At 43.8% G+C, this 13,928-nt stretch overlaps 1 non-coding gene across 1 annotated transcript; it reads left to right on the top strand.

The window, feature by feature from the left end:
• The first annotated feature begins 4,866 nt into the window (after nucleotides 1-4,866).
• LOC133392357 (U6 spliceosomal RNA) lies at nucleotides 4,867-5,014 on the top strand. The gene has a single exon (XR_009765682.1). It is a non-coding gene; the product is annotated as a U6 spliceosomal RNA (small nuclear RNA).
• The last annotated feature ends 8,914 nt before the right edge of the window (nucleotides 5,015-13,928 follow it).

The following is a 13,928-nucleotide window of genomic DNA, read 5'->3' as shown; positions in this document are numbered from 1 at the left end:
GAAAATATTGTGGCCATAGAAGAAAACTGTATAAATTATTCATGAAATGAATTGGTCTACCGAATGAATAATAGCTTCATTCCCTTTCAAGGATGTATTCCTGTGTAAGGTAAGGTGCCTGTAAGATAAAAAATATATATCCCATTGGTATGATTTTTTCCTATCCCTCCTGCAGCATGGGGAATACCGAGAGGTCTTATAGGGAAACAGTTTGAAAAAATGAAACTTTAAACCACACCGTACCATCTGTGACTGTGTTGCATGGCTTGTTTGCAGCCAGTGCCACTTCCGATAAAGTGCGATCGCTTACTTTTCAACGAAGCAACACAGACCATCGTCTGGCAATATAGAATCATAAATTGTATAAATAAAAACACATACTCTCACACACACACACGAACAGCTTCAATCGGCTCAACGTCTCTCATCGAATGCTGAAAGCACTGCCCGCCTCCATTGGTATTCCGGGGGAGTGTCGGGCGCAATGGGGAGAGGGAAACATTTTTGCAATAAACAAATAGTGGCTACATGAGCAAACATATGATATCGTGGAAAGAAAATGGAACCGGTAAGCCCATCAAGGACAAGGTTGACTTGGGTTCGCATTTGATTCTCGGAAATTGGAAACGATTCGAGACACGGGCACCGGTACTAAGCAGACCAGAGCATTACACAAGGCTTTGATGTGATGAAAAGCACCGCAAATCGGATCATAAGGGTACAAGGGTTTGTCCGATTTCGAGTATGCTACGCGTGGCTCATAGATACTTTAATATTGGACACATTCATCCCCGGGGCAACATGTACAAACATTAAAGTGCTTCCCTGTTGTTGTTGTTTTTTTTTTATCGTAGATGATCATCATCACTACCGCAACCATTGAATTACGGCAGTTATTCACTTTGAAGACCCATTGAAGCAGGTGCAAATTGACTGCTTCACTACGGCGACGTAACCTACAATTCCGGCGCAACAAAATTGCCACGACCGTCGTGATCAATCAAGTGATTTGTGCGGGCTTGCGCTATTGTTGTGCGGCAGCGATGATAAACATGCGCTGGAAATTACGCAGCCTACGTGCGGCATTACCACGCCCGGTCAGCCATTTCCGCACGCTCCATGGTGCAAAGCTCCGGTAAACCGTAGCTTCTGTGCCTTCATTAGCGCAGCACTTTTGATTGGAGCATGCCCATATCTCGCCCAGTTTATCTCGCACGCTTTTATGATCCTTTTCATACGGATCTTTGCTGGGGAGAAGTGAATGGTATTAGACGGACGAGAAGGGGGAATTATGTACCACATTTCCTGCGAGATGCATCGACGCTTAGAATGTTGTGTTGCGCATGGCGAAAACAAAATGAGCTCATTTGAGAGATGTAAGATTACCGGAAATAAAAAACAGATTCTTTACAAGTAAAGCCTTCCCCTCCCTATGCCTTTAAAATGCTTCACAAATTTTAACGGGTCATTGTCGGGTGGCAAAGAATATGAAGCAGGAAGATTTAAAACCAAATAAATACGATACGCAATGTTTACGAGGTGATATTCCTGCTGATACGGTTGTTTGTATGGCGGGGGGAGGGGGTGGTGAGTCATTGCACGTCGTCGTGGCTGTTTATTGAACGTTTCTTTATTTACTAACGTGCAGTAACAAACCTGTCTTAAAAGTGTGCCGTTAATTTCAATGAAAACCCCCACACCATATGGCTTACGAATGGGGATGGTAAACCATTTTTAAAGACTATTAAAGGAGCTCTGCTTACTTCCCGCAGATCATTCTATTGAGTAGGATTTTTTATTATCTGCAGGTATGGTAGTCAACAAGGACAGTCGTAGCAATTTCGCAAGCACTGTTAAGGAAACCAAGAGAACTTGCTTTTATAGATGAATATTTTTTAGGGGTTTTTATTTTCTAATTTCTTCCTTTCCAAATCCATCTACAAATACGTTTATTTTTATTATCTTTCTATTGCTTCTTCACAAATAAAATAAAATGAACGATTCATGTCAGAAATTACGTTAAAACTTAGTGAATGCGAAGTATATTGCTCCCAACAATCCATACGTCACACGCCTAAAGGTATGTAAAATAGGTAATGTAATGTGCAACATGCGCCTAAATGAATGCAATGTGACATTTTTATCAACCTATTCTACATGATTCAATGACGTTTTAGCGAATATATCCTCTAGAAAAGAGGGAAATAATTCTTGTTCCAAATGGAATTACGAAATTCATCGGAAGAGACTAAACTAGCAAGAAACTACAATGACTCTTGAAAGCTTTTCTCATTCATGTAGTGCCTACTTTAAGGCGTTCTGTTAGAAACCCAGGAAGGATGTTCGCTTGAACGTTTTAGATGTTTCGTTTGACTCTATTATTTTCAGAAATTACTTCCTTTAATCGTTCCATGGACCTTCAAACCGAATGACGCACATCGTTTATTTTAAGCGACCATAATTATTCCCTTTAAAGTACAACCTTCTCGAAAACTACGAATCTACCGTAGCTAGAAGAATTATTTCAATGGACGACAAATTTCCCCAATTTTTTTTTTTGTTTCCCACCTTCATTCGAACCAATGGGCGACAAACACAACGTTATAAATATCAATTCAGACTAGCTTCCCTGCAGCTTCCTAGGAAATCCTTTCGCCCCCGTACAACTTGAAGAAAGCCGAATACCTGGCCCAAGGTATGGTTGGCAAAACCCCCTCACGATACCTATAATCCCTTGTCACGGTTTATCGCACACACACACACATATACACGAGCGCGCCAAATTGTGACCGTTAAATGTGAGCACACAATATCCCCCGGTACACCGTCAAACGGTTTAAGTTGAAAACAGCCTACGGACGCGCATGGTTTGCTGACCGGGCTTCGCTTCTCGCATGGTGGAAGGCGTGTATGGTTTGTGGGTGACATTTCCCCCCCCCCCACCCCTATATCACTCCTCCTCAAATCATATTCAACCCTCGTGCACAGCACAGAGGAATGTAGAAAAAGAGAAAAAAAACACCAAAACATTTACATAACAAAGTTTAAATTGAGCTTAATATGAAGCAAAATATCTCGACAGGCGTCCCGACCGACATGAGGGCAGCAACATAACTTACAACCCCTTCCACCCTACCCTACCAAATAGGCGACGCAGTGACAACCCGGCTACCCGGCTGCCCAAAAGGATCCTTCCGAACATTATCATGCTGCGATGGTGGCAGCGGTTTACGAGGGGGGCGGGACACTCCGCGGCCAAGGCAACGACGCCCGGGAGCCGAATAAAAAATGTGCTCGGCTTCCTGGCTAAAAATTGGCCTAAATTAAAATTCATTTCACCACAGCGCGCGTGTCATGGTGGAATTGAGGCAGGAGGGAAAAGTTTGTGTCACGACCGGGGCGCTATTACTAGCCCGTTGTAGACGAGCACGCCGCAAACAGCGCGCGAACACGATGAACACAACAACAACAGCAGCGGGGGAAAAAAAGAAAAAAAAGGATCAACTCTAAACCCATTGCCCATTCAGTTGACCGAAATTAGATCAGGAAAAATCGTCTGCAGTAACTTTTTCCCTCCGCTCTCTCTTTCTCTCTCTCTCTCTCTCCGTCTCTCGGCTTGTCTGCTCGGGACAGGCATGTGTGGGATCTTTCCACTCCCTTGAGTATTTGGTGTCCCAAATTTTCCACTTTTCTCCGCTTGGTGCTTGGTGAAAATTTACATTTAATATGCTGCCCACTGTGCGCCTTTACGGTTGCGCCGTGGTCCTGGAAGGTACGGATCATCCGGAAGTTACGATTTCGAGACGGAACCCCGAGCAGTGTTCATCCTTTTCCGCGCGGGTCTTTGGCCACGGGTGTGTAAAATACCATGCGAGGGATGAAGTATGCGATGAATAACATGCATTAACGTAATTTCTCATCCCCTCTTGTCGAGCCCGCGGCCATGCCTTTGATCGCATTTCACAACTCACAACAACGCCTCCTATTTGTTTCCCGTCGCTCAGCCTGCCCGCCAGGATCCTCCGCCGTCAACTCAAAGATCTGGTGCGCTGCGGTCGGAAAAGGATTTTCGGCTGCCGTGATTTGCCATGGTAACCACCATTCACGCGTGTTACGTGCGCACTTTTCGTGCGCTTTCGTGGAGTGAAAACTTTTCCCCTCCACTCCAGTGCATGCTGCCCGTTTCCTTGTATTCACATGTAAATTTGACAGATTTTCCCACTCCTTTCTCTTAGCTTTCCTTAGCCCGTTACCCAGCCCCGTTGAAGCCCCGTGGAGCGCTGTTGAAGCGATCGTTGGCGGCGTAGGCGACATGCGCCGGCTCTCCTATTCTGAGCGGTCGAAAAGTTATGCGGGCACAAAAATTGAAATCAGTGTAATTTGTAGCAAACTCAATTTGGCTGATGCTGGGCTGGGTTTGATGGTGGTTCTTTCGTGCCGTGTACGTATATGAAATGGCCTATAAGAGTGTGTGTGGTTTTAGTGTGACGAGTATGGTGGTGCCTTTGTGGTTAATTTAGCTGTAGGTTGTTTTTCCTGCCCAAAATTATGCTTTTATGAGGATTTCTTTTTTTGTTTCTTGTCCTATGACAGTTTACAGACATTGTGGATTAAACCACAGTTTGGGAAAGGTTCAGTGGCTTTATTGGTAGTGTATGGTTCATTTGAATAAGTAGGAGTTTTTAACTTTTTTTTTTTTTTTGGTTGAATAGCTTCATCAAGAGAGCTCCCAATATATTTGGAGTGCGCACAAACTTAAATCAGGCTAGAAGAAAGATATTACAAATAATCCAAATAATCCTGCTAAAATTAATGTTTTTGTTGATTATTGGTTCAATTGGTTTTGCTAAATTACAATCAAGATTTGTCTTAGCTTCTGCTGGACATATACTAAAATTGGAACGATTGAGAGAAGATTAGCATGGCCCTTTAAGTCACTATAAAAATCAATAAAAAAATAGCATGGCCCCTGCGCAAGGATGAGAATCAAGGCATAGCAACGCCTAAATTTATGCATGTTTAACCTCTTTCATTTAAATTTTAATAGATTCATGCGTTACAAGGAAAATAAAAATGTTTGGAGAAACTTCTCCATCCTAAAGAACTCATTAAATCTGGAAATTTCATTTTGACAATCAATATTTGCCCCAGCTGTTCATTGATACACTCATTTCATGAAAAAGAATCCCATATCAATCGCTACAAAACCATACAAGGCATGTAATTAAAGGTTGAAATAATCGCACATATTACACACGATGAAACGAGTAACGAATTACACAGCTCCAATTGCGTGACAGCTCAATTTGCCAAAAATAAAATGTCATTACGGCACACAAAACTCCCCCACTCAAACCCCGACACACACACACACACACACACACACACACACACACACACACACACAGGGCAAATCAATCAAACCGGCAAAACGATTTCGCGAATCGGAACACCTTAAAATAGACACAATCTGTTCATTCTTCTGGCATTTTCACCGTCTTTTCACATTCACAACCGTCACCTTACCTGTGCGATGATATTGGTATGGTACAGAAGCAATGTAATAAAACCCACCACTTCACTGTTTCAATCTGTGTGCCTCTTTTCCAATCTAATTCACTTTGTCGCAATGTCTGACGATTTCCGGGACTCGCTGCTTTCATCTTCATTTCCCCCGTAGCAGCCAAACTGTTGACTTCCGCCTTTTTAAGTGCTTCTTGTCGTGATCCCACATCCCCCTCCCGTTTACCCGTTGCCTGTTAATCCATTCACCCAGCTCGGTCGATTCGCCTGGCAAAGAATCGGGTCGAAATAAATCATGTCGAAAGTGGGATACACTTTTTCTTCGATCTTCGTCGTACGGTTATGGCTTGTTTGCTAATTTCATTTCACTCATCGTCATCCGTCCGTCTGACAGCCGTCGTGGCGTGTAGCTGTATCTGTTCCGGCGGATCGCATCACGTTTAAAAACGGGCTTCCCAAATGCGAGGGCGTGGGTGTTTCCCACTGTCATTTCCATCTGCCTTTTCTAAACATCTTAAGAATGAAAGCTTTCTGTTTAAGACTCTGTACACACACACACACTCATACATGGCTGTGCTTCCTCATTCTTTAGAAAGTGTTCCTCCACACACACACAACACACACCACCCTCACGTACGAAGCGGGCATGCCTGTCCGTTGCCATCCTCTGTCGGTCTGTCCTGTGCTCTCTCGTCTCGCCCGTCAAACAGCGAAGCATCATCAATCCAAAACGGGGCCTCAAAATCCATTTATCTTTGCCCCGCCGACCCCCTAGGCCGTGGAGTGCGTTTCGTCTTCACCTCAGGAATGTGTGGTCCATTCTTTCCCGTCGCCACCTGTCCCTCTCATACCCGGCGTACCACCAAAAGGAAAGGATAGAAATATTTCGAATGCCGGAACAGTGCAGAGAAGGGCGGCCACCTTCCGCTGCTGCTGCGTCGGGATTCGAAGCTTCTTGTTGTTGTGTATGATGATTCGGAACACATCTTCTTCCCGAATGGCTAAAGAAGAAGGGATTTCAAAGCGGCAGCGAATGGCATGACTCAGAAGGATGAAACACATTCAAAAATTATTAAGCAACTTCCGGATTGATGTTAACGATGCTCATCCCGATGATGCTCCGTCAATCATTCGCAACGAACTGAAACTGATCCACTCAGTGCTTGGTTGCAGCAGTATGAAGCGCAAAAAAACACCCGTCCATGTTTTGAGCTTTCGGTGGCATTTTTGGGATGACTGTGCTGTACGATAAAGGCATATAACGTCACATTGCATGTTTTCTACCATACAGAGTAGAATTTTTAGTTTTAAAACAATTTTTTAAATTCATCATCAACATAAGCTGTGGGTAAAACGTTTTATTTTAAGCAATAATAAATCGATTAATCTTTCAAAAACCACATAATGACATTCTAATTAAATACATTTAGGCGCCTACCCCTTATGACACATACTCCTACAAGTATGCAACTCGTATCACGAATACTTGTTTTTATCAAAAGACAAATTAATTTTCAACTAAAATGTTGCTCTAAAAATTCAACAATTGTTGAAAAAAGCTCATTTCATGTCCATTGTTTTATATAATCCTGATGCCTTCCATCCAGAGAATCATGTGTATTGTTTAAAAAAGCATAATTCAAAAACTTTCACAAAGTAACTTGTCAAACGCTCAAATCACTTCGGTGAGCTGCTTATCTACCTCACGCTCAATGTTCCCACTCAAGTGTACCGCAAAACCGCCACAAAAGCATAGGGAAAAGCATATTCATCATCTTCCGGTCCCTAAGGCACCCGGAGGATGACCCGCGCATATCACCGCAGCAACCATATCCATCATGGATCTACACGCCAATCGGCTACAAATTTCCCCTCACAGCGGTTTGGAGAGCACCTTCAACCGGGCCTATCCCACTTGTACTGGGCACCCGAAAAGTCCCGAAATTATCATACACCATTAGCTCCACGGGGACGGCCGTGCTAGATGAACAAACCTGATCCACCCACAAACTGCCACATCCCACTCTCGCCCGATGTTGGGGTTGAAATGGAGGATGCAAAACAAGTGGCTGCCTTTTACCCGCCTCAGCAAAGGTGGGTAAATTATTCATGGCTAATCTCGACCAGATCTGACAGTTTCATTTCTGTAAAGTGTGCAATCGACAGGAGCGGTTTGGATGTTGCTGTTTTTTTGCTACCGGTTGGTCGTTCATGGAGGGGAAAGGGAAGAGCAAAACGAGCACAACTTAAGAAAGACGAAGAGAGCGAAAGACAAGAAAAGGAATGAGGCCACAAACTAAACCGTCTTAAGCATGAGTTTCCCTGGCAGCTGCAAGAGCTTGTGAAAACAAATAAAGATGCCAACCAATCTTCGTTATTACAACATCTTCACCGACAAGTCCACTCGGTCACTAGTAGGCCTTGCTCGTTTCCCTGTTGCTATCCCTACAGCAACGTGTAGTTTGCCGATTAAGCGTTGCTAGATTTTTTTTCTTCTTCTTCTTCTAGCAACAATACAATGACAACAAAAAAATGCACTATAAACCGGTTTGTAACAAAGATCCGTCATCCACCTTCGAAGCTTATTTTCTTGGCTAGGGCGTAGGGACAGTTGTTTCTTATAGTTAGTCCGGGGAAAGATCACAAGTATCAGGATGGTCTTTATTTTCCTTTACCTCTCCCGCACTGATAATGATGATGATGAGGGTGGGTTTTGCACAATGTTAAACAGTGTGCTTTACACAACAACAAAAAAACAACAACATTGTACTAAAACAACCACTTCAAGCGGTAGCCTGTTTTTTTTTCTTGTAGCATCCGAGATTTTCTTGCAATTTGCCGTCACCCATCAAAGCCGAACCATTAAGGGGCGCCGTTTCGTGGTGCACACAAAAACAAAAAGAACATGACATCAAAACTGGCAGCAAAAGTCTTCTTTTCCTTTCGTTGCTTCTCCCACTTTGCAGAGCTCACTTAAAATCTGAATCGAAGAAATTTGCTGAAACTTTTTTGAATTCATTTGCACGATACGACGCATTTTTTTTTTGCTTCGTTCGCACCATTACTTTCGGCGTTCGTCCCAACGCCCACCGGTGGCCGAGTCGAATTGTCGCCGACAGCCGTTTGCTTCCTCGCTTCCGCAGTGTGTCTCTTACGGAGTGGAGCGGTCAGAATGATAAATTAGCATCATCCACATTTGTCTTTCGCTTTTCCTGCTGCTGCTGCTGCCCATCCGTCCTTCCGTGCCGCGGTGGAGAAATAAATGGACGTAAGAAGAAGGAAACTTTTCTTTCATCTGCCCGACCTCACCCCACTTCCTGTCCCGGGATGGGTAGGGTGGATGGGGCAGGCATTACGCCGACGTCATTCACTCGCGAAGTGCGCCGTTTTTGCGCTCGATCAAACATTCTCTAGGCGGACGGGATGTCCAACCGGTGACATACCTTTAGGCGCAAAGGTTTTGGCAACGAGATGCGGAAAAAGCGTACATCATGCAGTACACACTGGATGTTTTCTGGCAGAGGTTATTTATTTCAGCTAGTCAGTGTATGCGAATTCTTTCATTTGAATTCACAAAATAATTGTGGAATATTAGTAGCTTCTCGTTTTACATACATGTTTGACCATTAACGGTGCCTAAAAGTATGCATGGGATTGTACTTTATTTTTCATTTACATTTCAAAACCCTAATCAGAAAACATTGCGCGTAAAAAAACATGTCTGCAGCTTTTAATCAACTAAAATTATTACACTATTAGAGTTTGAATAATATTCTGTCTTGACCAAAACCTCCAACACACATCATCCCATTGTGATTCTTCCACCATATTTCCACCTTCACACTATCATCTGGAAACGAGTCTCAGTGCTCCGACTCCGCACTGACCAACACCGCGAGCCTGCTTAGCAGAGCGCCTCACTGGGCACCGAAAACGAGCGAGAAAAGACTCAAGGAAATTCGTCACTCCCGGCTCCCGCCACGTCGGCTGACAGCAACCGGTGCCTGGCGAACTATAATTCATTATGCAAACAAAAGCCACTTCCCGTTTCCGGTGTGCGCATCTTGACGAAAGTTTTGCGGCTGGGTGCTTTTAGTGGCCGAAAGAAACCACACTGCTCGGTGCCCGCCTCACTATCCTCCTGCCTCTGGCCAGTTAACAGAAACCACTGGAAGGATGTAAAAGTGTTTTCTCTGGGCGGTTTTTTTTTGTTTGCCCTTCTTTTCTCTTTCACTAGCAGAAGCATCTGCTTTTCCAAGCGTTAGTGTTGCCCAGCAAGGGCCAGGAATTTGCCGTACTATTTTCCGCTTGTTTTCTTGCCTTTAATAACACGGCCCATGAAGCTCACCGAGGGATAAGCAGAGCGAACGACACCGAGAAGGAGTATATTTTAAGAGAAAATATTTGCTACTGCGGTCAACGAAATACAATTAAATCCCATCCAATTCACCACCACCCAGCGTGCAGCCCGCAAGGTGCAGGCACTTTCAGTTTCACTAATTAAAAGTGCGGTGGGACAGAAGCTGAGAGGAATGTGATATTGTTTGCATCTTTACTGCCCAGCAAGGGCAAGGATAATGAATGACAATTTTTACCGCCCAAAGTCATGCATTTTAATAATGAATTAAAATCTGCAGTAAGGACAACGGTTAATTTGAGCTAGAAGAAATTTAATTATAAATAAAGCCTCACAGCGGAGGTGCTGGTACAGGAGTACATGATACACAATCAACTCCATTCAATTAACCCCAATAGAAGCAGTTCACTTGTTTGCCTCTGATCAACATAAAACCATAGCTTCCAGGTAACGTTTTATGGAAAACAAGTAAAAGTGCGGAAACAATCACCCCTGCCACCACGCACCATCGTCACAGCGTGTACGCTGTCAAACTTTATTTCGAAATGAAACGATTTGTTTCAACCGATAGACACCATCACGCCAATCGTGAGTGATAAACAGTTTACGTCATGTTTACGTCAGCGTCGCTCGTACCCGCTCGTCGTTGTTTGGCGTGGTGGAGCGGTGTTCTTGCGCCCGGGAAGCACTTGAAGCTGACAGCGATACGCGGGTGTTAGTTCAACCGCAGTTCACACTTTTCAATAAGGTTGTTGTGCTGTGTCTGTGTCTTGAAATTAAATGGGAAATGTTGAGTGTAGGGAAATCAGACATTGGTTTGAATTGGCGAACGGTTGAATAGGGAGGGAAAATGGTTGTTTTAGCTTTTGAACGGCCGATTGCCGGTTCTTGGAAGAAAAACGCCGTAATGTAGGCAATACATTAAATTCTTGATTGTTTTCGTCAGAACACACCTGCTTTAATCATATCAAATGAATGCATTTTTGTATACTTTGCTGCCTAATAAAGAAGGATTATGAATAATACCTGCGTTTTAATGCGTTTTTACGCAGTAACATTGTGTTTATCCACAAAGCAAGACCGCTATTTGGCTTATCAAGTTTCTTGGACGAAATTTGCATACATTTAGGCGTTTAAATTCGATAACCTAGCATTATCCGCATTTGGCATATAGATTGGATGGGTACTATCGCATCGTCCTGCCAAACACTTGTTCGTTAATTTACACACTTTACCATGCAGATCCACTAACGAGCACATCCGTGTTACTGGAGCCAATGCATTTGCCCAACATCGCATACAGTGTACAGTGTATACAATGTATCGCTAATGCTGTGTGCTTGTTTTTCATTCCTAGAAAATTTCACCCCAAAACCTTGTTGCAATAGTGCCCTTCTGTTTAGCCTGCCATGCACTCTGCGCTCCGTGTGGTGTCACAATTCACCGCACCACCTAAACATAATGCTGGTCAACCAATGGCAGAGTGGGTTGCAGTGGGAGTGAGCTTCGGTTTCGTGCGTGGCTTTCAAAAACATCAATCTTCAAATTTGCAGCCACATCTGCATTCGCTGTTGCATCGCAAGTGTCCGATGTTGTTTCGCTGTCGGTTTCCCTTCATTGTCTCATTGACCAAGCCATTGCCGAGCAAGGCATCGCAGCCATCGCTAGCAGCCATATCATGTGATCGTGTTTGTGTGGAAGGATGGTTAAAAAGTGTCATGAAGTTTTGGTTCACACCTACCTAAATTTGCACCCGTGCTCTTTCCGCTCGTCAGCAGGTCTCTAACGCGAGCGTATCCTTCGTTTGGTTTGGTCTGCTCAGCCTGTACAGATCAGTGAATCTTTGTGCGAGGGCATGTTTTGGATACATCAAAGCTAGCAACACTTTCCACCGTTAGCTGGTGTAGATAGCGACCCGACACTGTGCGTATGCCGTTGTGGTTGACGTTGTGGTTGAACGGTGCTCGAAAGTGCAACGCGTATGACAACCATTTCAATGCACCGCACAATTATAGAAGGATTTTGTTCGAACATTGGAGCGAACTCATTCATTTCATCGTTGATAGGCAGCATATGATGCAGCTGCACTTGAAATTGTTTACATGTAACACATCGTTCCGATGCATAGAATGCACCGTAGATAAATTCAATTAAAATGTATGGTTTTGAGCCATAACGTCAATCATATTACAACCAATTTTGGCAAAGTTTATTGTAACGCAACTATTTTATGTTTAGTAAAGCTTCTTTCCTACTCTCATCACAATTCTGATATAATTTTTTCCTTTATTTTTATCGAGACTTTGAAACAATTGGCCTCATTCGCCTCTTTAAACAATTATTGAATTAAAAATAATTACCAGCTTGTCGCCTAAATGTATGCAATCATACAATGATGACGTCATTTAGACAACACAACAGGTTTCATTTAACTAATCAAACATTTATAATACTTATAGGTCTAAATGTTCGAAAAAGTCGTAAATTTGATTAAAAAAATACACATGGGTAAAAAATATTTCATTGGATTAAAGACCAAATCCAAAATGCAATCAACAACGCTGTTTGCATATACTTCCCATTTTTTAACATTTTATTCGTTCTATCAACACATCGCAAAGAGAGCTCAATCTAACCTCTCAACTTCATCTTGAGCTCAGCATATCAGTCAAAGGACGGGTTCCCTTTAAAAGCAGCCATTGCACCGTTTACTGTTAGATACTCTGGATTTCGGTCAAATTTATAGACATCGCGCGCGTAACACCACTCACATCTCAAGCGCATGGGAAATGAAACACCCACCGAACGTTGTCCAAACACAACTGATGAAAACATTAAACTTCTTCTACGACCTGATTTGAAAAAGGGCAAAGCGAAACTCGCGAAAGAACCAGACAAGAGCAAAGCACACAGACACATGAGTCGGTGAACTGGGAGTGCATAAAGTGCGAGACAGCACTGGAAGTCAAAAATCTTTCAAACATTGACCGTGGCTGGTCACGGCAGTGGGAGTGCGCACACCGAGCAGAGAGCACAAGCGATGAAGGTGGAGGGCTGGCGGGTGAAAGATTTATGTTGCAATAACCGTGCTCCCGATCGACCTTATGAACCCCGTTCAACGCCAAGCGTTGCCCACACCGTTTCATCTTCGTTTTAATGGACGGGCTTCGCCTCCAACGCGGAAGATCCCCCGTAACCTTCACCCACGTCACGCGCTTTTGGTGGGTGACGCGAGGTCACCCTAGTAAGTGACATATCCGTATGTTTGTTGCTGTTTTCAGGCGAAAGAGAGCGACGATGCTCAGAGGATAACGTGGTCAGCAGCGGAGCACACCCACTGCACTATATACAACTCAATCAAAGTCCAGCAATGGAAGGCATGGTGGTGGTGGTGGTGGTGAAAATTGCCACACAAGGAGGCAGGAGGGTGGTCATTGGCAGCCGTTGATTTAATGGAGACGCATAGTAGTTCATTTTAATGAAAATAAATAACTCTTCCGCTCGTAAATCCACTTCACTTTCACACCGGGTAAGCTCTGTGTGGGTGTGAGTGTAAGTGTGAATGACGGTCATAAAGAACCTCACCACCGCTCCACTTTCCAGAGTCGAAGTCAGAGAGGGCAGTTCATTTAGTGATAGAATCCAATAAACTATTCTTTTCAATTAACTACACCCTCGTCGTCGTGGCCATCGTAGAACAACGGAAGCACTCTGCCGGATCTTTGCTGATCCAACACAGATCATTGTCATCTACCTGGTGAATACCTGATGTAAGGGAGAGAGAGAGAGAGAGAAAAAAAAAGAGAGAGAGAGCGAGAGAGAGAGAGAGAGAAGCTTCTCCTTGCACCCTTATCTTATTAGTGACGTTTGCTCGCCCTGACGAGACATCCGACGTTCCGCTTCCGCTACATGTGTTCGCTATCGAAGCTGCTGAAAAGGACAAAAGTGAACTCAATAATCAGGGGAAAAAAAGGAACAGATAAGAACAAAAAACCTCCGGTGGGCAAGCAAGCAAGCCAAACGATGGTAAGAAACAAAAGAAACCCAT

This window comes from Anopheles gambiae, chromosome 2 (genome assembly GCF_943734735.2).
Source record: "Anopheles gambiae chromosome 2, idAnoGambNW_F1_1, whole genome shotgun sequence".
In the NCBI taxonomy this organism is placed as follows: Eukaryota; Metazoa; Arthropoda; class Insecta; order Diptera; family Culicidae; genus Anopheles; species Anopheles gambiae.
Note: the sequence above shows the minus strand (reverse complement) of the source record. Positions and strands in the feature narration are given on the sequence as shown.